The sequence below is a fragment of the Lolium perenne genome, chromosome 7, assembly GCF_019359855.2.
Source record: "Lolium perenne isolate Kyuss_39 chromosome 7, Kyuss_2.0, whole genome shotgun sequence".
Classification (NCBI taxonomy): domain Eukaryota; kingdom Viridiplantae; phylum Streptophyta; class Magnoliopsida; order Poales; family Poaceae; genus Lolium; species Lolium perenne.
In genome coordinates, this window is record NC_067250.2 from 240,465,673 (window position 1) to 240,490,076 (window position 24,404).

General features: G+C 46.1%; 4 long non-coding RNA genes across 8 annotated transcripts; 2 read left to right on the top strand and 2 right to left on the bottom strand.

Annotated features, from left to right (window-relative positions):
* Positions 1–1,901: 1,901 nt before the first annotated feature.
* LOC127314073 (uncharacterized) lies at positions 1,902–9,608 on the top strand. The gene is made up of 2 exons (XR_007859336.2): positions 1,902–2,269; positions 9,403–9,608. It is a non-coding gene; the product is annotated as an uncharacterized lncRNA (long non-coding RNA).
* Positions 9,609–13,584: 3,976 nt separating this feature from the next.
* On the top strand, positions 13,585–21,827 carry LOC127314074 (uncharacterized). Of its 2 annotated transcripts, XR_007859338.2 has the most exons (3): positions 13,592–14,249; positions 15,035–15,221; positions 21,142–21,827. It is a non-coding gene; the product is annotated as an uncharacterized lncRNA (long non-coding RNA). The 2 variants fall into 2 exon arrangements; XR_007859337.2 differs by lacking the exon at positions 21,142–21,827 and having other exon boundaries at positions 13,585–14,249; positions 15,035–15,349.
* LOC127314075 (uncharacterized) lies at positions 15,490–19,765 on the bottom strand. Of its 4 annotated transcripts, none has more exons than XR_011749124.1 (5): positions 19,686–19,765; positions 17,504–19,313; positions 16,809–17,420; positions 16,308–16,415; positions 15,490–15,869 (listed from the first exon to the last, which is right to left on the bottom strand). It is a non-coding gene; the product is annotated as an uncharacterized lncRNA (long non-coding RNA). The 4 variants fall into 4 exon arrangements; XR_011749122.1 differs by having other exon boundaries at positions 16,809–17,426; XR_011749123.1 differs by having other exon boundaries at positions 16,809–16,993; positions 17,286–19,313.
* On the bottom strand, positions 19,763–23,795 carry LOC127314076 (uncharacterized). The gene is made up of 3 exons (XR_007859343.1): positions 23,300–23,795; positions 20,528–20,790; positions 19,763–19,869 (listed from the first exon to the last, which is right to left on the bottom strand). It is a non-coding gene; the product is annotated as an uncharacterized lncRNA (long non-coding RNA).
* Positions 23,796–24,404: the final 609 nt, after the last annotated feature.

Sequence of the window (24,404 nt, forward strand, 5' to 3'; positions counted from 1 at the left end):
TTTCCCCAGCAAGGTGATCGCCTTACGAGGAGGATCGCTGGGCTTCGTCGATCTCTGGAAGGGTATATTGGTCTGCGATGTGCTCGAGTCTCCTGTGGGTGTTCGTTTCGTCCCGCTGCCGAAGTTGCTTCCTAGTAACAGAAAACACTACTGTGAATGGTCCCACGCCCCATTCGTGATGTCACCTGCACGGACGGTTTTACCATCAGGTTCGTCGAGCTGGAGGATGTATACACCACTAGCAAAACCTGCATTCCCGATATCTCAACCAAGGACCTGTACTTCGATTCCGAAGCGGTCAATCCAACCCAGGGGATTGTAGAAGAACTAGATGGCTGGAGGCTCGTTACATGGTTCAGGGAGATCTCATGGGACTACTGGCGCAAGGGCAGCGTCTGTCATGTAGACCAACTTCGAACTCTCTCCTTACATCATACAGATTATGGCGGTGCCGCAGAGCCGCCATTGAGAACCCTTGAAACATCTTGTCCTGCTTTGTGTGGTGACGACATTGTTTGCCTCTTGTCCAAAAAAAGTCCCCAGGATCATAATGCAAGGATTCTTACTGTTGACATGATGAGCAAGACAGTGGGAGAGGGAGTGCCATACAATGCCAAGAGTTCAAGACTTTATAATCCCACGTACATTCCATGTGAGCTGAACACATATTTCAACATCTACTGTGCCGCAGAGAGACCTCAGATTGGTTTGCAAAATACTCGTTCCAGTGAATACTTTTCTCTTCGGTTGCCCCTGCAAAATTCGAATAACTACAACACTTCCAAGGAGAAGCGGTAGCGATTGATGTGACCGTACACTAGTTGTGGCTTTGTGCGCACCTCTGAATCTACTAATGCTAGGTCAACCCACTTTTGCGGTTCCTCAAAGTCGGCCGGAGAGTGCGACCGTGCGCATCCACCAGCCACACCGGCAACGAGGAGATTATGTCTCCAACCTTTCTATTTCCTATGTTATATTTTCATGACGGTCCTATATGTATATATGTATGTAGCTCTGCGCTAGTTTTTATTTACTTAATTAATCATAGTAGAAATTAGCAGATGATTATATATATAGTTAGATGGATGATCCATTGGTGGATATCAGACACACGAAGACCGCTCCCAGTGACCTAACTCAACCCGCGACCCGCGCCCTCCCTCCCCCCCCCCCCTGTCGGCCACCCCTCGGCGTCCTCCCCCTCTCTTCCTTGCCGTCGGCGTGCGCCGCCGGGCCTTGCCTGAGAGGTGCCTGCGGCGGCGGGGATGTCTCTACCCGCGGCTTTGTAGGTGGCGTGGCGAAGGGAGGCAGTGCTCTCCGGCGTCCGACGGTCCGCCGCCGCGGCGTGGAACCCATGCGTGGGGTGGGAGAAGAAGCGGCGGCGCGGCCGTTGGCAGCGGGGCTTCGCAGGCGGGTGACGCTGGCATGGCCTGCTCGGCCCAGATCTGGGCCCAGCTCGGGGCCCGGAGGAGCTAGGCGGGCAGACTCCGTTTGACGCGCCGGCAACGCCCTCTAGAGGTGGACACTACTAGGAATAAGCTTATAGCCGGATTTATTACCGCCGGCAAGTCCGTTTCAAGGTGGCCAGTGGTAAGTTACCGCCGGCAAGCTGGTTTAGGGTCGCCGGGGATAGACCCCTTACCGCCGGTGAGTCAGGAGTGAAACTGCCAGGGGTAAATTGGACCGAGAGCACGCAGATGAACCTCACATTACCGCCGGCGGTTTGGGCCGAAAATGCCGGGGGTAACTTTAATACCACCAGCAAAAACGATTCATTTTCGCCGGGAGTACTGCATCGCTGGTGTGACCGAAGTTGAGCCAAATTTACCGCCGGCGGTTACAGTTGAAACACGCCCGGGATATTTCGTAGTTATTCCACCCCTCCACCCACGACCCAATCCCCACAGCACCCACACATCACACACCTCCACCCCCAATCTCCGACCCGAGGGCTCCCGAACCCTAGCTCACGCGCCCGCGCCGTCCATGGCTCTCGTCGTGTACGCGTGAGCGGGGGATCTGTCTACCATCCGTGGGGGCGGGGCGGCGAGAGAGAGAGAGAGGCGGGCGGGCGGGGATGGAGGCGAGGCGGATCTCGGCCAGCTCCCGGCCGTGGAACGGCCGGCGGGTGGTGGCGAGGAAGCGGCCCAGGTAGGAGGCGCCCGTCAGCAGCGTCAGGAAGCTCCAGCGCAGGGAGATCAGCTCCCGCCGCGACCGCTCCTTCGCCATGAACTCCGCGCAGGAGCGCTTCCGCAACATTCAGCTGCAGGTCCGCCTTTGCCTTCCCCTATCTCTAGTCCCATTTCGTTTCCTTTTTCTTTCGGGTCACGCGTGCCTGCGGCGAGGTTTTGGCTTGCTGGGCATGGGCGGATTAGCTTGGATTAGTTTAGCTGTCAGGGAGTCTGGGTTTACTGGGCAGGGAAAACTCAGATCTTGTTATGCAGCTTTTTCGGTTCAGTTTAGGGCATTGCTGATAGACATGTTACGATATCACATTACTAATTAGTATCCGCTATCTGGGAAATTGTAGGGAAATTGTAGCAGAAAGCACTCTCCTTCTATCCTGTCAAGGACCTGGGCATGTCAAGCGCGACACAACCTACTGGAAAACAACGGCGTCGCCTGCGGAGGTTTGGCCGAAGACCAGCTCGCATCAGTGGACCCGAGTGGACCAGCTGAAGGCCAATGAGGCGCTGACACGTCGAGGAGATGACCAAGTCCGAGTGCCAGCAGGTCTGGCAAGGTGTTGGGATAAATAGGCTATGTTTGGTTCCTTTTACGGCTGTCGTTGGACCAAGTTGTAGCTGAAACTTTTCCCCATCTCGTTGCTCCTCTCTCCTTCCTATTTCTCTGAATCCCTCCTCATACTTGCTTGTATCTCGAATTGCTGAGAATTGGAGCACTGTGATTCCTAGTATTAAGTGGGTACATAACATATGGTATCAGATTCATTCGGTCCTGCGGCTATCTCGTCAAATCCCTTGATCTGGCTATCAAATCCGTGCGAAAGGCGCTGGTCACTTTTGTGATTCGGCACAGAGATCCCTTGTGGACGCCCTCGTTTCGGTAGCTGGATTCGGGTTGAGACCGCGGTTTCCGTCCTGGATCGACCGCATCAGACAAGGTGGGCGACATCGGATCGGATCGACGGTCTGGAGGTGAATATGGAAGTGCTCCATAAGCTCTTGGAGTCGTTGCAAGCAGATCTCAAAGGGGGGCTTGCATCTGTGGATGCTAAATTGGAATCCACGCAGGCATCAATCGATGCTACGGCGCAATCTCTGCACTCGATTAACTCATGGCGAGATGGCGTAGACACGCAGGTATCCGATCTCACTGCCTCAGTGCACGACCTGCGCAAGCAGATTGACCGCATGGTGGTTGGAGTTGGACTCAGCGCCCTGGGAGCTCCTCCAAATGCTCCAGGAGCAGCGGGCCAGTCTGCACACCCGGCAAGTACTACTCCGGGGACAACTCTGCAGACTTGGAACTCCGGGCAAGGTGGCCACGGCTCGGCAACAACTCACCGGGGGCAGACAGAGGTTCATTCTCTGTCGACCCCGGTCACAGGTACCAAAAATGCATCCATGGCTATTGTTCCTGTCGTTAGTTCCTCAAAAGAGCTTGCCACTGCACCACCACCTCCACCCACTGAATTTCCTCGCTTTGATGGAGATAACCCACGACTGTGGCAGAAAGCTTCAGAGAAATACTTTCGTATTTTCACTGTTGATCCTGCTTATTGGGTGGAATATGCCACTATGCATTTCACTGGAAATGCTGCTCTATGGTTGCAAAGTGTAGAGGACAAGCTGCCCCAGTATACTTGGGAGATCCTATGTGACATAGTTAACAAACGTTTTGATAGGGGACAATACCAACTGTTATACGGACAAGCTTTTAAACTAAAACAGACTAGCACTGTCATAGATTACATAGAGCGCTTTGACAATCTCATGCATCATATGCTAGCATATAAACCTGATATAGACCCTACGTTCTTCACCACTAGGTTTATAGAAGGTTTAGCTCGTGATATCCGTGCTGTTGTCATGATTCAACGTCCCCAAGACCTCGAAACTGCTGTTTCCTTGGCATTATTGCAGGAGGAGATCGAAGACGATGAACCAAAATTACTCCAACGATCTGCTCCTGCTAAGTCTATGCAGAGACACAATTTCACGCCAACGCAGACCAAAAATGCTGACCAGAGAAGTCATGACAAATCTGTTGGGTTTGCTTCCAAGATTTCTGCATTGAGAGCATACAGAAAGGCTCGGGGGGAGTGTTTTACTTGCGGTGAAAAGTGGGCTCCTGGCCATAAATGTAACACTACTGTCCAGTTGCACGTTGTCGAAGAACTGCTCGCAATGTTGCCCTTGTCTGAACAGGACAGTGAGCAGCCAGTACAAGATGCAGAAGTTTTTGAAGATGCTTTGCATGATGCTCAAGAAGTCTTGATGTCTATCAGCAAACAAGCTCTCAATGGATCTGAAGCTCCTAGGTCTATGCGTTTGTTGGGCCATATTCAAGGTCATGATGTACTGATCCTAATTGACTCTGGATCCTCCAACAATTTCATCAGTTCACAGTTGGCAGCCCAACTTAAGGGAGTTCAGAAACTGCAGCAACCAGTGAAGGTGCGTGTCGCTGGAGGCGGAGTTTTGACAGGTGACTCTGAAATAAAAAATTGTCGTTGGGATTGTCAGGGTAATTCTTTCCATACTGATCTCAAGGCTTTGCCACTCCAATGTTATGATGTTATCTTGGGCATGAGTTGGTTAGAGCAGCTGGGTTTGATGACCCATCATTGGGCAGAAAAATGGTTTGAGTTTGACCATAATGGCAGAAAATGCAAATTGCAGGGCATCTGTCCCAATACGGAACAGTGTGACATCATCTCTTTGACAGAGTTACAGGAGTTGCAGCGCCAGGATTCTGTGTACTACATGGTGCAGCTATACACTGTCAGTGATACAAAACAACAGTCAACGGCGCCAAAAATAATTGCTATGGTGTTAGAATCTTATGAAGCAGTCTTTGAAGAACCAACTGGTTTGCCTCCTCACCGAAAATTTGATCATACGATTCCTCTATTGCCAGGTGCAAGTCCAGTCAATTTGAGACCGTACCGTTACAGCCCAATGCAAAAGAATGAGATTGAGAAACAAGTGCGTGAATTGCTGGCTCAAGGAGTTATCCGCCTTAGCTCGAGTCCTTTTGCTTCCCCAGCTTTGCTTGTGGGTAAAAAGGACTTGTCCTGGAGATTGTGTGTGGACTACCGTCATCTCAACGCAATAACAGTGAAAAACAAATATCCCCTGCCGGTGATAGATGAACTACTAGACGAATTGGCTGGGGCACAATGGTTCACAAGCCTTGACTTGCGATCGGGATATCACCAGATCAGGATGGCAGAGTGTGATGAGTACAAAACCGCATTTCAAACCCATCACGGGCATTTTGAGTATAAGGTTATGCCTTATGGCGTGACGGGAGGACCAGCGACCTTTCAAGGTGTCATGAACTCGATTCTCGCACCTCTCCTGAGAAAGTCAGTGCTTGTGTTCGTGGATGATATTTTGATCTATAGCAAGACCTTAGAAGATCATGCTCAACATCTCCAAGAGGTGCTTGGAATTCTGTTGCAAAATGACCTCAAGGTGAAAAAGTCTAAATGCACCTTTGCTAAACAGAAAATCCATTACCTTGGGCATGTAATCAGTGCAGCAGGGGTGACTACTGATACAAACAAAATCCAACCGATCCTCAAATGGCAGCAACCACAGAATGTGAAGGAGTTGCGTAGCTTTCTAGGCATGACTGGATACTATAGAAAATTCATCAAGGGTTATGGCATTATCAGCAAAACATTGACTGTGTTGTTGAAAAAAGGGGTTCCCTATGTCTGGACATCAGCTACAGAAGCTTCTTTTCAAGCTTTGAAGACAGCTCTCAGCTCAGCACCAGTACTGGCATTGCCGGATTTTTCTAAGCCTTTCATGATCGAGACAGATGCTTGCGGCAGAGGAGTTGGAGCAGTCTTGTTACAGAATGATCACCCCCTTGCGTTCATCAGTAAAGCATTGGGACCTCGTCACCTAGGTTTATCTACCTATGAAAAAGAGTGTCTCGCTATCTTAATGGCGGTAGACAAATGGCGGTCCTATCTTCAACACAGCGAGTTCACTATCAGGACAGATCAGCGTAGCTTAACACACCTGGATGACAAGCGCCTGACCACCCCATGGCAACACAAGGCCCTCACCAAAATGTTGGGCCTACACTACAAGATTGTATACAAGAAAGGCGTGGAGAACCGAGTAGCTGATGCATTATCTCGCCATATCCATGATGACACTGAAGAATTACAGGTCATGTCTTCATGTAGACCAGTTTGGCTAGAAGCAGTTGCCCTGGGATATAAACATGATGTTGATGCCACTCAACGTTTGTCGCAGCTGGCTCTTGCTTCGCCAAGCGGCAACTATGCTCTGCACAAAGGGCTAATTCGTTACAAAGGGAGAATTTGGCTTGGCCGTAATACTAAATTACAAGAAGAGATCATGCATGCCATGCACTCTAGTCCAATTGGTGGCCATTCGGGGTTTCATGCTACTTATCACCGGATTAAGCACTTGTTCTCGTGGCCTGGAATGAAGAAACACATCCAAACATGTGTAGCTCACTGTTCCATTTGCCAGCAAGCTAAAGCAGAAAGGGTACCCTATCCAGGTCTTTTAGAACCTCTGGCTGTTCCAAGTGGCTCCTGGCAAGTAGTCACCATGGATTTCATTACAGGACTTCCAAAATCATCTAGGTATGACTGTATTATGGTGGTGGTTGACAAATTCTCCAAATACGCTCACTTCGTGCCATTGGCACATCCCTTCACCGCATTGTCGGTTGCTACAGCATATATGAAGGATATCTATTGCCTCCACTCCATGCCAGAAGCTATTGTCTCAGATCGAGACCCTGTCTTTACCAGCACATTGTGGCAGGAGCTGTTCCGTTTAACTCAAACTGAATTAAGGATGAGCTCGGCTGGACACCCGGAAACTGATGGTCAAACAGAGCGAGTGAATCAGCGTCTTGAAGGGTTTCTAAGATGCTTTGTCAGTTCTTGCCAAACAAAATGGGTAGACTGGATTCCACTTGCGGAATTTTGGTATAATACAACCATTCATTCAGCCCTGGGTAAGACTCCCTTTGAAGTGCTCTATGGACATGCTCCACGTCATTTTGGTGTTGATGTGGTAGAATCGTGTGCCCTTCCTGACTTGCAGCAGTGGCTCAGTGATCGTGCCACTATGACAGCACTCCTGCAACAACATTTGACACGCCAAAATCAGAGAATGAAAGCTCAGGCGGACAAAAAGAGAACAGAACGCCATTTTGAAGAGGGTGAATGGGTGTACCTGAGATTGCAGCCGTATGTGCAGCTTTCGGTTGCCAGGCAAGGTTCGCGTAAGCTAGCGTTCCGGTATTATGGACCTTTCCAAATTGCTAGCAAAGTTGGTAAAGTGGCGTATAAACTCTGGCTGCCAAGCCACAGTCAGATACACCCCGTGATCCATGTTTCTCAACTGAAGAAAGCTCTGGGAGCAGGTATCACCGTGGATACTGAACTACCTGAGATTATGAACACTAATTGTATTCCTGAGCAGGTTCTTGGAACTCGCTGGCGCCAGAAAAACTCTATTTCTCTTTGCCAAGTGCTTGTGAAATGGTCTAAGCTCCCTGATGCTTTGGCGACCTGGGAGTGGCTTGAAGAGATGGAAGACCGTTTTCCAGAATTTCCAGCTTGGGGACAAGCTGGACCTCAAGAAGAGGAGAATGTCAAGGACCTGGGCATGTCAAGCGCGACACAACCTACTGGAAAACAACGGCGTCGCCTGCGGAGGTTTGGCCGAAGACCAGCTCGCATCAGTGGACCCGAGTGGACCAGCTGAAGGCCAATGAGGCGCTGACACGTCGAGGAGATGACCAAGTCCGAGTGCCAGCAGGTCTGGCAAGGTGTTGGGATAAATAGGCTATGTTCGGTTCCTTTTACGGCTGTCGTTGGACCAAGTTGTAGCTGAAACTTTTCCCCATCTCGTTGCTCCTCTCTCCTTCCTATTTCTCTGAATCCCTCCTCATACTTGCTTGTATCTCGAATTGCTGAGAATTGGAGCACTGTGATTCCTAGTATTAAGTGGGTACATAACATATCCCCTTCAGCTTTTAGAGAAAATGTTCGACTGTTTTTCAACTTTCAGCTGTTTAATTCAGTTGAACAGCTGTGTCTGCATGTTATTGTCTCTGTTATTTGAGTGGTGCGAAGGATCTTCATTTCTTCATGCACTGTATGATCGGTGGAAATTTTACAGACAAATCTTGTAACAATGATGAGCAGGTAAGTATTGAACTTGACTTTCAGTTCGTGGGTGCAGAAAACTCTGACATGTTATTTTAGGATAAAAGGGATACCCAACTTAATTAGCCTGACAGCACTTAATATTCAGTTCACCAGAAGAAGCACATACAGATGTTTGTTTAGACTTATGTTGGATCATAGTTCATATTAAATATTAGCTTGTTAATATTATCTTAATTTATGCTCAGCACAAATTAGTGAGTTGCACAAGTGGTTGAGCTAAATTTAGGTTTTATTTAGCTTGATCAATGTATAGTATGGATTGGAAGGAACTGTTTCGTGTATTGCTTATATGCTGTAAAAGCCAATCATTTCCTAATGTGAAAGTTGGAGTGTTGAAATTCTATTTATTATTTATACACCATTTAGCCGTTGGTACTTGTAAGGTGTTAGTTATGTAATCCAGTTTAATAGATTCATTTTAGCCTGCCAACTGCATGCATGTGAGGCTGTGCTGATGTGGGAAGATGCCATTGTAGTTCTTCCTACATCTGGTTCCTAATTATACACAGCCAGTTACTTTAGAGCATGGACTCGCTGTATTTGGTGGAAATATGCTATGGACTCTTTAGTCCAGATTTAGATTCTTAGTTCAGAACAACGACTTCATTTTGTTTATTACAGAGCAATGACTTAATTCTCGGTTTAGAACAGTGATAATTGTGATTTATGTAGCTCGTAGTACATGAGTTAAGTTGAATTTGCATATTATAGAGGATGCAATAATTTGACTATACAAATATGTAATGCTAATCACTGTGAGATGGCATTGGCGTAGCTGTATCTTAATTTCACTTTCATTGGTTCTGTAAAAGCTAAGGAAACCTATTATGTATCATTAGAATCTACAGTCTTCACATGTTACATGTCACAGGAGGATACAGAAACTTTGTCATGTTCACTTATCCAGTCCAATTACTAAAATTGCTTGCTCTCTCGTGTGAGTACATGCCCGCTCAACTAAGTAATATATCATGATGTAGGATGGAGGAGGACCTCGTGTAGGTGCTGGCCTGATGTGGACGGAGGGGGACGGGGCGGGGGAGGAGCACGTCCTGATGTGTACGGAGGAGCACGTCTGAGCAAAATTGTAATATGAGCAAAATTGTAATTAATGTTCAGTTTAAATACAATTATGTAGAGAAACTTTGGATTGTATAGAATAAAGAGCGAATTTGTTTTTATTCTATATGAAGGTTTTCTGATTTCTTGTCAGTTTTTTTTTAAATCCTAAAATACATACCGCCGGCGGATTGGGCTGTTTGCCGGTGGTAACTTAAAATATCGCTGGCGAGCTGGGAGGCGCCGGTGGTACCTATTACCGCCGGCGAGTTGGGAAAACCGCCGGGGGTATTTCCACCTTACCGCTGGCGCTTACGAATACGCCGACGGTAGCACTTTACCACCGGCGAGGTGATCGCCGGCGAATAGCAATGTGCCGGCGGTAGCAAATTCAGTGCGCCAGGGGTAAGGCTGTTTGTAGTAGTGGGAGAAGTCGCGTCAACGGTGGTTGGGTGGCAGCGGTGCTCTGGCCAGCCTGCTGCAGCTTGGCAGTGTGGTCTTAGTGGGCCTGTTTGGGCTGGTCGGGCTAGTGTGGGCCTAGTCCTCGCTGTCATCTCCGGTCGGCTACCGCGAAGGCGGTGGAGGTAGTTCCCTCCCGCGTGGCTGAGGTGCTGCTACCCTCGACCTGGCTACCTCTCTTCTGTAGGTCCAGGCCCTACTCCGGTGACCACAGCGAGGCGGCGAGGATGACTTCAAGACTATGGTGGCGTGTGCTGGTGGGCGGCAAGTTAGGTGGAGCACATCGAATTGTCCGGGTTTGTGGGTTTGGTGGGCGGGAGAAATCCTTGTCGGCTTGCCCGATACCGACGTGGTGACGTCTGTGGGTGTCGCCTTACCTTCCTGAAGGGCGCCGGTTGTCCCTCCTACCCAATACCTTCCGCGTATCGGGGGAGACCCTAGGCTAGTCCGGGCAGCAGCGGCGTCGTTATCGCTTTCCTTTTTGAAGGTGTTGCTTGATATGTGGCGTTTCGGTGTGCTAGGAGTGTGGTGGAATTCTCTGGAGGGCGCATCGGTTGCGAGTCGTCTTCGTTCTTGTCGAGCTGCCGGGGCTGGCGTTGTTTTCTCTATTCTTTCTCTTTTGTTCCTTCTGGGCTTGGTTGTGCTGCGGCTCCAGCGTGCTTGTTGTATCGGTTGGTTGCTATATTAATGTAGCGGGACGAAAGCCCATTTCGAAGGATGGATACCCATTGACATATTTTAAAAAAGAATACTACAAGAGAGAAATGTAGACGAGTTGGTGGTAGCTGTCTCGTAGTTACAAAATTACTGACATTGGTCTAGAAGTTGAACGCCTACAAATTATATTGATGAGTTCGCAAGGTCCAATAGAATTATTTTCTTTTTATAACAACCAATCCGTATGAATTGTTCGATCAAGATTCAATGGCCGAGGGATACACCAAGTGTAGCCCGCTTCTACTGATCCATCCAGTGGATAGGCATATGGATAAATAACTTCAAAACTTATACCTGAGTTAAATATGAAATGGTTCTTATAATTCTAAAAAGGAGTTACAAGTACCTAGCTTAATTGATGCAACGGTTTGATGTGTTTCGTTGGAACCTCACCGGAAATGGTTCATTGTCTGTAGTTTCCATGTACAATGCTTTGATTTAGTCTGATATTCCTGTCGATAATAATTATAAAATTTGGAAGATGAAGATACCGCTTAAAAGGAAGGTGTTTGCATGGTATTTTCGTCGTGGGGTCATCCTCGCTAAAGATAATCTTGTCAAATGCAATTGGCATAGAAGTAAAAAAATGTGTATTCTGTCACCAAGACGAGACTATTAAACACTTGTTCTTTCAGTTTAAGTTTGCTAGGTCTAAATGGTCAGATATTCAAATAGGGTCTACCTTATACTCACCACGTAGTGTTGCCAATATATTTGGCAATTGGCTCAATGGTGTGGCTGTTAGGTTTAAGCCCCACTCACGCTTGTTCTCCTGCAATGTTTCCGACCGAATTGAAGTATACCAGAACTGGCCATATCCCCAATCAGGTGGAGCACCGAGGCCGTACGGTAACCAAGTTGGCCGGCCGGTGCGATATCGAGTTGTGAAGCAGGAACGGATGGACGCGCACTAGCACAAGAGCGAGCACAGCGGCACATGGTGGCCAGCGCGCTCTGCGCGCGCCGCAGGAGCTGCCCGGCTATTGCGATGCAGCATACTAGTCTCCTCGCCTCGCTCTCGCGTCGCCAAAGTCCAAAGTCACAAGTCACGCGAAGCCGACGCGCGGCTATGTGACCAAGGGGTTCTATTTATAGGCAAAGTCCTCAACTTCTTGAGCTGTTTGAATTTCAGGGGAAGTAGGGCGGGAAGCAGGGAAAATTTGGCTGAAGAGACAATCGCTCGCATGGTTGGGTTTTGGAGGGAAGATGACGTGTGAGTTTATTATTAGTGTTGTTAGTTAGGAAATGGACGGCCTAGATTACATGATGCCACGGATCAGTGACCTGGAGGCCGCATAGTAAAACTCCCATAAATTATGCATGCCAGGTTTAATTTTCCGTGATGGCATCTGTGCATCGTTATGGTAATCAATCCGTTTAATTGCTGAGCTGTTCAGTTCCCAAACGCACTACTAGTAGTACTCCTTGATTCAGTAGTTATGATGTGTGTTTGGTTTACCATGCATGGAACAATATTATATTATTCAGGAGCTGGGGAGGGCTCACACGACATTGTATCTCCGTCTATAATTGCTCGGTTGGTTGTTGCTAGAAGTAGATGGTAATTATTTACTGTCACAAAACAACCGAGTAACAACTGTGTCTTTCCATTCTTTTCAAGTCGGATTGTTGATCGCTGGCAGTAGGGTCTATGAAAAATATATTAGACTAGGAAAAGTATTCTTGTTAAGATAGTTAATCAATCATAATTAATTTGAAATTCAATTTTTTTAACAAATGAGCCAGACGTTCATCCCTACGATGTTTTCCATCATCACGCTCACCATTCGCATGTGGAGCTCAACATCCGGTGCTAATTCCATGTATGTGGGCATACATGTAAAGGCAAGTAGACTCAGTGTGTGAGCATGGGGATACATGTACGTGTGCTACTTTAGGCCTTGTGCAACACAACCTCAACATAACCGACGTGTTATTTCAGCTAGCAACGTGCCTGATGATTTTTCGCCAAACACATAACAACCAAGCAAGCCTCCTTCGGCTGGAATTAATCAACTACTAGTAGTCACCAAAGTATCAACATGTATCAAACTAACCAAACTAGTAAGCCCATGGTTAACTAGAGTAGAATTAACTAATAAATCCAGCATGATACCTCTTCATTCTGGGACATTCACAGTTCACGACAAATAAGCAACAACATATATAGTGCAGATAGCACCACAGCACTTGTAGCATTCAGCCATACCCACACAATCAAACACAAACATCATCGCAAGTCTAACAACTAAAAAATGGAAGTAACAGGTCGATCACTACTCAATATCACAAGGAGATGAAATAGTATATCACATAGGCTAGGACGCCAGCAGAGTGTTCTCCACTCGCACCTCTCTGCCACCGTTGTCACGACAAGAGTCGCCGCCCTCGAGCTGCTATTCCTCCCTAGCCGACTTGGTCAATCAGCATGTTCTCCACATCCCACTTTCTTCTCGGCCATCAAAGCATCAACATTCCATATACCAGCCCTGCCGAAAAAATCATTTCAGTGGGTTGTTGTAACAAACTAGGAAGCCTTGGCGCGGCGGCACGCCGCGCCCCCGTAGCTGCATATGTTTGTATGGCGTTTTATGTTGCTTTTGTATTGGAATTAGTCTGTCTACATCGTGGAGTAGAGATAACTATTTTGGTGAGATAATTGCTATGCTGGTGAATTTGTAATAGTGGCTAATTTTTTTCTGCTATGGTCTTTAGTTTCATTTGTTATTATATTTTTCACCATGGTATGCCAAAGGGCCGGCAAAGTATATTTTTCGTATCATTTACACAAAATGTAATCCATATTACTTGATGCTAAAATGGATGTATCTACAACTAAAATGTGTCTAGATACATCTATATTAGTATCAAGTAATATGGATCGGAGGGAGTAGTACTTATTGATGACACTAACTGAATGTAGGACAGCACGCACACGCGTGGAAGGAGGAAAAAATGAAGCGTCCACAACACAGCACACGCGTACGGCGTACGGGGTGCTCCTCTGTCTCGTAGTCTCCTTCCTCCCAACTACCAATTCCCCTTTCTCTGTCAAGCGTTGCGGTGGCGGTGCCTTTGATTTGATGCCGTCGTCGCCAAATCGCTGGAGCTGGCCTGCAATTGGCGCTCTCCTTGCCTGCACCGCCGGCACCCGGCAACCGAGTTGCCTTCTGACGGCCTGCCGCGCCATCCCGTCAAAGCCTAACCCGAGCAGGACGGGAAAAGGCTGTGCTAGCCAGAGTGAAAGACACTGGAGAAGTGGATTATAGGGGGCAAGCCGACAGCTACGATTGACGGCATGCAGCCTTCGGTCAAAGGAAAGCAGCCACACACCGTCGGAAGCTGAGGATCCGTTCCATCAGCGGCGGTCGGACGAAGGCGGCAGCACCCGTCGGTGCAGCGGAACACTGGATGCAGCTTGATCCACCACAGTTACATCCTTGGCGGTGGTAACCGTGAATCCTTCCAACTTGCCGCCGCTGGGCCGAATGTTGGAAGAGAGCCGGCGTGGCCACGACTGTCTCTCGAGCCGGGATTTCAACAGCACCACCAGTCGCATGGGGTGAGCAAGGCTGCAAGGGAAGATTTTATGGTACACGTCCCCTTCCTGTTTTTCTTCTCCATCATGTGCTTGATCTAGTTTGTTATTGGTCCCGAATGTGCATGTTGCACTGAAATTTCTTTAGCAACTTCTGGATGCCAAGCTATAGCTGCCGTTTGGTTGTGGGAATCAGTTTACATTGCATGGTTTGGTCACTTGTCAGTATCCACTGAGTAACAAAGGAGATAAGGTACTTGGGTTGTCAGTTTTGGCTGCATGCCTGCATATAGTATGATAGGTAAGGTAAATGAGCTGGGTGGCGGTAGTCTGTTATCACAGAAAGACTTGATGGGGTTTATTAGGTTCGTCTATTATTATTTAGAAGCCGAGAAAGGAAGTTCATAAAAAGAACGAAATACGATCTAAAATGGTGCATATTAATTATCTTTTCTGGTAGATAAACTATTACCCCTTTATCGAAAAAAAAGATAAACTATTACCCACAATTTTGCATTCTGGAGTATATGCATGCAGATGTGGAGTGGTAGTCAAGTATTCTTGTCCATGTTGTAAATTTATGGTTATTACATAGTGATTCTATGCTAGGTCGGCTTTCTTTGCTGATATGTTCTCTAAATTATTTGTAGCAGCTGTTAACATTATTTATAGAAGTTCGATATTATTTTGTTTTGCGAAACATAGGTAATCCTGACCCATAAGGAAATTTTTCTTTTATTATCTGACCAATTTTGCTTACATATTGTAGCTATTTAGGTATAGTTGGTACAATGGGTTGCAGGTGTGCCTATGTTATTTAAGGTAGTTATGCCTTGTAGGATCTTTGAAGTATTCAGAAGAAGAAAATCACGAAGAAACTATAGGGCCCTGAGATGAGCTGGAAAAAAAAGGAAAAGGGAGAATTAAGCTGCAGGAGCACCTATGGGCACAGGGAGGAGCACTGTTCAGTGGCAAATGAAAAGAAGGCAAAGCATCAGCAAGCATAGATTCAGTCGTCAGTAGCTGGTAAGTTATCTTTTCCTCTACTGTCCCAAGAGCTTTGTTTCTGTCATTGCAATTACCGCTGACTGCTGAGCAAAGGCAAGAGAAACAGAACAATAGTAATATCCTGAAGCATACATTTTGTTCAGTCCGGTGAAACCACTTCTTTGTACTGTAGTTGGTAAGTGAAATTCGAAGAGATTAAAGTAGAACAAACAGCACATATGCAACTACATGTTGGGAACCTGCTAGTGCGAATTGCAAAAGCATCGAGTTAAAACAATGCACTATGTAGATGGCAAGTGTTCTATTTGGAATTGCAACATAAAAACAGGAAAAGGAAAGGTAAATCTTGGCACATCCATCCATTGCCAATATGTAGAATTACATGCAGTACAACTGATACATCTAGGAAAGGCAGCCGTCAGGACGCTGCCTTACAATGTACATGAAAGATGAAACTAAGCACTGGCCATATGCATTTCCTGTGTAAAACAAATTCGTTAGGTTGCTTTAGCTTCCATAGATAGCCTGAGAACCGAGTAACCATAAATGTGAGCTGTAGATTTCTTGAGTTGAGCCCTCCAACATGATTTTGGTCCTCCATTTAAATTTAAGCGGTCAGACTTCAGTATGTGCAGCTCAATAGAAATAACCAAGCAAAGTAGGATCCTGGAGATTATCATAACGATACTTAAAGGGAAGAGCCCCATCTAGGACAGCATAAACATATATGAACAAATCTAAAATTGTATACTTTTCAGCATTAGCAGGATCATCCTAGCAGCCAGTACAATAAACTTGACATGTGAAATTAGCAATCAAAACGAAATACAATTGTTTCCATGTTAAAGGGGCTCAAAAGTAGTAGCATATATGACCGTAATTGGCACGATAATCCTTGGCAATAAATATATGTTCAAAATCCCCAAATTGTGTAAGCAATTCAAAATACATCATGCTTGATCAATTCTATAACATGTGAGAGAACCTATAAGTGATAAATAAGGAAAATAGTGTATAATTGATGAAGGGTAACTTATATATCCAAGGATGAACATAATATGATGAGGTCAGTCATAAAACATGGCATACATGTAGGAGTCATACCTAGAAGCATGCTCCGAACTTCGCCTGCAAAGATGACATCAGTTAAATGTGGAGAAAAACTGAACAATAAGCTTAACGGAAGAGAACTCCATAAATTTGTAATAAGACCTGCAGGAAATAAGTATTTTTCAGCATCAAATGGATATAGATAGAAGAATATATGCAGGAAAAAAACGTAATCGCAAGTCACAAACATCTGATCACAATTTGCAGAGATAAAATAACCTTTTGTCGATTAAGGAATCCCAAAAAAAACTCAAACCAAGCATTATTGCTCTGTGATCTTTTTAGTGGAAAATGAAGTGGAAAACAAAACATAGATATTTTTTGTTCATACGAAATAACTATCTCGATATTCTTTAGCCAGGCGCATGCATAATCAACAGGAAAGACCAAAATGTGTTTTAATGCTCACGGCCAAATGCTGTAAATCTATTCCAACAAAAGAAAGGTCAGCTCATGTTATAATATAAGAAGGCAGAAGGCGGGTTGGAAAGGTACCTCTATGTATATTGTGATATACTTTCATAATTCAGGTAAAAAAACACTTCATAATTCTGCATCAGGGCTTGAACCTTCGTGTACACACATAACCCATCGGATGCGTACCATCTAGCTCAATATTTTCTGCATCTTCCAGACCTTGCGGAAGAGCTCCCGGGAAGGTATGACATTGGGCTCTGTTTCTAGAAGTCTGGATTGTTAGTCATAAAAAATATTATGAAAGTGAATGTGCTTTCCGTGAGATGGTGAGAACCTATAGTAAAGTAAAACAACACCAATGAACATCAACAGCTTCGCATAGCAGAGGAAACATTGGAAATACTGCATTCTGAACATTGTCGTGACTCACTCTTTGTACACAAAGTCCCTTTCTCCATTTAAGCATAAACACAAACAGCTGCAAGGCACATGTGCTACTCCTACACGGAACGTGACGGTAGAAAAAAATAGAGAGAGATATGTAGGAACAAATACCTGCAACACTGCCTTGTGGTCGCTTATTTGTCTGTGCTTTTCTAGTCGCTCATGCTGCTAGCTGCAAGGAAAAGGTGCACCAGGCAACACAAGTGTTGCCGAAAAAGTGGTCGGATCCTCCACCGTGGCCAATCCCTATTGCTGAAAATAAGAGAGTAAGAAGCAACAAACAAAAAGGAAGAACAGGGAAAAAGGATGGCGTACACAGGGGAAACCACCTCAGGTGGGCGACAGATTCGATCGAGTGGACGGCGAAGCGTGTGCCTTGTTCCTTTTGCTGTGCGGACTCCATGCCATGACCAGAAACCCCACGCCGCATCTAAATCAAGAAGCTCCTAGGTGCGCCCGACATGCCACGCCCATCAAGATAGAAGGTTGTTGCACATGAGGAAAATTAAATTATGGAGAGGGAGAGGAAGATGTTGGCGAGATCATGTGTATCGTAGGAGACAGGAGATGAGGAGCTTTAGGTCGATCTCGCCGTCTTCGTACCAGCAGTCTCGAGCAAGGAATCTTGGGGATGGGCGTCGGGTTCTCACTTCTGGAGGAGAAAGTGGTCGGCGTGTGGAGACGACCTGCTGCGGAGAGGACCGGAGGAGTATGGCGGGCGGCGCCGGTTTCTCAGCCGATTGCGGAGGTCGCTCGGGGAAGCTTGGAGATGGGCATCGGCGTCTCACTTCTGAAGGAGAAAATTGTTGGCCGATCCGTGGAGCTGTCCTGCTCCGGAGAGAACTGGAGGAGTATGGCGGACGGCGCCGGTTTCTCAGCCAGCGGCGGAGGTCGTTCGGGGCTACGATGCGGGAGATGAGTGGTGGGGTGTGTACGTGGAGAAGGCAAAGATGTAGATGAGTAGAACGCCCAGAAATATCTCTCTAAGCGGTGGCCTATCTAGAAACTGCCACGTTTCTCAAACCAAAGCCACGTTAGGCAAACAGTAGCCAACTCCATTCAAAGACCGGGAGACTTCCGTATGGATAGTGGATATGAATGGAAGAGCGTTTCAGCCGGTTGCCGGAAAATAGCAAAATAAAAAACCAACATAGTAAAAGAGCAAAGTCAGGGACACGTGTGAGGCAACCGCTGGAGCAATGGGAAGATAAATAGCACTTCTACAGTGCTCAAAACTCTATGGAGGCGCTGATTTGATCAGCTTTTATATAGTGTATAATGATAAAAAAACTAGTCATGAATAAACCAAATCGTTTGGAAAGACTAATAAGTAAAACCTGCACAGATTTAGTTTCTCACAGTAAAACTAAAGCACATGATCGCCAGCCACTAGTGCCAGACAATCCAATAAACAAAGATGTTCCACACAGCATATTCACCAACCTTAAGTTGTACTACAACAAAACACCTAGGCTGACAAGTGATGTTTTCAACACACAAGGTCTGCTACATCTCCGGACTAAACATAGGTAAGCCTGACAATGGCCACCCCAAACCATGCACCACGGCAACATCAGAATGAATCACCATGGCAGCCCAAGCCACAGCTAAATAAACTGCACTATATTCAACCACAGAAGGTCTCATCTCATACCCAAAAATCCTATTTTCAAAACCTAAGCAGCACCTGACAACTCATATGTCTAACCCAACCCCATCCAAACCATTTCTCATTTCCACAATATCAGGTCAGCACCACTATGGCATCATCAGTGGTCAGCACCACTATGACACAAACAAATGGTATTACATGCATCATCGGCAACTAAATCATTCGACCAATATGATATACTGAATTATTGTTATTATTCCGCATATACACACCAGTTGTCATATTTAGCAATATGTAAAGCTTAACACTAGGTACACAAAGCAGCTCTGCTAATATATAAGAGTTGTTTTAAAAATAACGAAAGCTACATGGCCATGGAGCCTATGGCCATGTGGTGAGAGAAGAGAGGACGCAGGAGCTCACCTAAACCATGGAGAAGAAGAAGAAGAAGCCAACCAATTTCAGCATTGATACAGCAGCGGTCCTACCTTCACCCAGCTCCAGCGACTCCCCACTCCATATGACGCCTTCTAACAAATATGATATGGTCAGGACTAAACTTGAGAAAAGTACAAATGATATCTCAAAATTTATATGACCAGAAAACTATGTGTATGGAAAAAATGAGGACAACAAAATAAGCTTAAAAATGGTAGGAGTACAACCTATAGATGGGAATATGTAGTGGTACTTGCTGCCTGTATATACAATTCCAGTGAGACTAGAAGTAGAAAACTGAAGCAATACAAATTTAGATTCAAACCCTAGGCGCACAAAAAAAACTCGAATCAGCTAATGTAGTACCTATTATGCGCCTAAAATTTCAACCAGATGCTGCAGTAGGTTCGGAACCGCGGTCCAGACTAGACCACAAGACAGGAGAGGGATCAAGTTGATACCTTTAAAACCGATGTCGACAAGCCCCCGGATGATGGCGTCAGGACGAGCCTCTCGACGTCCTGGTGGCCGCACTCCCCCCGCCGACATGCAGCACAGTCCACACCGCGCTCCCTCGTCCACGTGCACGATGTGGACCGTCGAATCAATGCCCGCGGCACCACCGAGCAGGCCAGTTTTCGCTAGCTAGAGCATGCATCAATTCATCAATCCTTAAGTTGTACAACAAAATAATGTACAGGAATTAAATATAGTAAGCATGTAGAGTCTCTGACTTGCATATATTAAGCCTACAAGGGATAACCTTCATTTGATTACCTACAAATTATAATTCGCATCAGCATATAAATCAGCTTTGAACATGAGATTTACAAATCATGTGTTTATGTCAGCATATAAGGTACTCAGCTGAACAAAATTGGGCTTTACAGTGTTAAAAATGCATGAAAGGCTTCCAAGTGGTTGCTAGTTTCATGTGAGATGCTTTCAAATATTTATAGACAGAAGTTGAAGAGCAAGATGCACTATTATTTTATAATGGTACGAAATCTACAAGCATCACCCCCCCCCCCCCAAAAAAAAAAAATAGCGTTGCATCCATGGATGGTCAATGAACTAGGAATAATTATGTATGCATAAACTAAACTAACATCTTTCTTCTTGATGCCTATATCATGATCTGGATATCAGATATGAGGCAATCTATCTTATGGGAAAATAGGAGCCAATCCACATGTGCTAATCCAAGTTAACACCACAAGAAAATAAAACTAAGTCCAACTCATCACGTTGCAATCTTAACTATTAAGATCTTTTTAAAAGAAGGAAAAACTCCAAACTTTACCTGCCATAGGGAAAACCTTTCTTCCATCCTGCTCGAATTAGAGGTCCAGCAATCGCGGCTCCTACTGCTGACCTACGGTGGCAACCATGCTAGAAGAGGAATCTCTGGCTGCCAGAAAGGCCCAGCGCCACTACAACCAGGGCAGAAAAGGAGACATCTTCCATTCTTCCTCTGTATCTCCCCTCCCTTTTCCTTGCCACGACTTGCAATTAGTGGTTATATTCTTGCGTGCTTGTCTCTTGCGATGCATACTTGTATCATTTCTACAATTGAACTAACTAAACATCAGTACAAGATGGATATAAACAATACTGTACCAATGGTATTCACTAGATGATACTAGCCAAAAACATTAATATGATCAACTAGAGATAGAGATAACTAATCAATGACCACATTCTGTCCTTCTAAACAAAGTATTGAACATTGAACATGGAAATATGAGAAACACGTAGGCAACTAGATATGAGTATATGACACATCGAATCTCAAAAGAAGATGTAAAAACAAAGGTCAGTTGGGATAGAAATATTACATCTACCAACACTTTTTAAAAAAGTATTACATCCTTCTCACTGCAAACAAATTTTAATTGAGCATTTTGTTATTTACAGGAATGGAAATTATTTTTAAGTTAACAAGAAATGGTACAAGACTTCTGTGTCATGGAAGGCTCCAGATGCAGATAGTCACTTTCATTCATGAACCCTGGCAACCTGGGAAGCTCATGGAAGCACCAGACTTGGATCCCTTGTTGAAATAAATAAAGGAGTATGGTCAAGAATGGGCAAACAAGACTTACCCCTTGCACTTGGAGCAGAGGACATTATGGGAAAGTGGGAGCTTCCACTCTTGCAACATACTACCATGGTGTTTAAGGCGTCCGCCTTAGGACGCTTAGGTGATAGAGCGCCCCCAGCGCCTTAGAGCTTTGTTCACTTTAGGTCCTATTTAGGCGGTAGAGAGCCCCCCGGCGCTTTAGGACACCTTACCGCCTTAAAACCCACGATATAGTTGGGTCATGCATATATGAAATGAATCAACGCATATGTCAGCAATCAGGCCATTCCATCAACTGAAAGTCAGCCCGCTTGGTTTTCTTGCCTTTCTTCAGATTTGGCGAGATCTGTTTCTCGACGTGTCGCTGGCGTTTGTCGTTTGTCATTGCCGTTCTTCAAATCTTCAGACTTTCCATATTGTAATATTGTAATATTCAGACTTTCAAGGGTTCTCAATGGCGCGGACTCTGCAGCACCATTGACACCGTTGTAATCTGTATGGAACGAGGCGAGAGTTCGAAGTTGGGGTCTGCATGACACACGTTGTCCTTGCGCCAATAGTCTGAGGAGATCTCCCTGAACAATGCAATGAGCTTCCAGCCATCTAGTTCTTCTACAACCCCATGGGTTGGATCGACTGCTTCAGAATCAAAGTACACATCCTTGGTTGAGATATAGGGAATGCTGGTTTCGTAAGTGTTGTATATATCTTCCAGCTTGACAAACCGCATGGTAAAACCATCAATGCAGGTGACATCACGAAGTAGGTGTGATTAGAATGGGTTGAACTCTTGGCATTGTATGGCACTCCGTCAGAATCAATGCATTATGGTGCTGGGGATTGTTCTTGGAACTGCGCAACTGGGACGCTGGAACTCCCCGTCCAATGGCTCAGACGGTGGCAAAGCCATGACACACACGAAGGACCTGGAGAAAGGCGAGGGAGAAGACGACGACGACAAAGCATGGCACGAACACGCCGATGAAGCGTAGATCGAGCCAGGCCGGTGAAGTGGAGAAACCTATCTAAATCCAACATGTCCCAAAATGGCCTGATTGATCCCGTGAGTGCACTGAATATTACAATATGAAAAGTCTGAACTGGTAGATTAATGGAACACAGGAGGCAAATAAACTCCAAGAAATGGAGAGCCAATTCCTTGAGAAAATACTAAACCATTGACCACCTAAGAAATGATTACAAACTGCATCATGCAAAATGCAATTTTGTATTTATATTGTATTAGAATTAGAATAGAGAGAATTTAGGCAATGAACCAATGACTGGATTTGTCCACAATGTTGTAATAAATAGGTACAAGAGAGAGGGGAAAAAACACTCGTACTACAACAGATTAGCAACGAGCTCTATACTAGAAGACCTAGTCTATCCGCTGCATATACATGTTGAGGGCACATGACACTAGATATGCCGGGAGGGATGGATTAATAATGGACGTGGTCATACTAGACTAGTTTCTGTGTGTGCACGTGTAGACTGCAGAGTGTGAACTAACACAAACAGATGCAACCTAGAGCTACTAGTAATTAGTTCGCTACTTTGGTTAATTAACAGATAAAAGAATAAAAGAACCGCTGAACCGCTCGCTCATTGGTTCGTGCAATCACATCCGACAGCCAAAGGAACCGGAGACAAAATCAGTGAACATAGACATTCAAAATGGATTTTAAAATTTTTGGTGACATTTTACTGTCCTTTCACATCAAGATTTTATCCCATGCATATGCGGGTTGATATATACTTGGAACATGCCAAAAATCATACACATCCCTTTCTAGCAAACGTCAAGTATTTTAACATGCAGCTCGGGCATGACCTGAAGAAATAATAGGCTTACATCTGAATAACGCTCGCTAACAGGCTGAACAAAATTCAGATGGGCGTGACTTCCTCTACCGACTCCACGTTTCAACGGGAGAAAAGCTAAAACATATAGCAAGAACGGATGGAGGATTAGGAGAGATGCTTCACCTGGATGCAGCAGCTTCGAGTGGTAGCCCACGGTTGAGGGCGGGTTGCCAGAAGAAGACACCGGCAGCAGAAGCTCCCGCCGGATTTCTTGCAGCAGCAGCAGGCGCCGCAGGCGACCACCGGCCCGTCCTGCGTTCGTCCCCGCCGTCATCCCGGCGCCGCAACGAGACCGTCCCGCCGCCCGCGGCCACACGCCGTTACCTGAAGGAGCCTTTCGATTTGTAGCAGTGGGTGTTCTTGGCGGCGGCCTGCTGATGCAGTTGAGGAGGAGGGTCGGCCGAAGCTCGACGGAGCAACGTGGCGGCGCCGCTTCGGCGCATTTATGCGGTGTAGGGTTCGCTGTGGAGGCTGCGGAACGGCAGTTCTACGCCATGGAGACAGTGCATTAGGAGGATTTGGTGCCGGTGCGGTGGTCGGCGGTAAGAGGCTCGCCCAAACCAGCCGGGATTTGCCGGCGTTGCAAGGGGATTTTCCGGCGTTGCTGACGAGAGAGAGGTGGTGTGTCGCTTTTTTTTTTTTTTTTTTAGAGCAACCACATATTTCAGAACACCAATTTACATGAAGCAACACATGTGGAAACTAAAAGACAAACCGGGATAAAATGATTATCCTGAATTTGCAGATAAAAACCTAAAAGATCGAGAAATACAAAACGATCTCTATGGTTTGCTGCAACCACCGTAGCCAGCGGCCGCCGTCCAATTCCAACGCCGCCGAGACGAACGCAAGAAGAGACGCCGAGCCTCCACCTTTCCAAGATCCAAAAAAGCACCATCGCCATCGAGGCTTTGTGAGTCGATGAACAGGCCTGCTGCAAGCAACGAGGCACATGTCGCTGTGGCACGTCGACCGGGGGACGTCCCCGTGCTGTCTTGGACCAAGATACGCCGCCTCCCATCGACGAAGTCGGAGAAGAACGACATAACCACCACCTCCGGACCAACATCTTCGCTCCAGAAGAACCACCTCGCCCCGGCCCCCAGCGCCGTCGTGGACAACGACAAACGCCAGTGACACGTTGAGAAACAGATCTCGCCAGATCTGAAGAACGGCGAGAAGACCAAGCCGCCGACCTGAAAGATCGACAAGCACACGTTGCCAACAA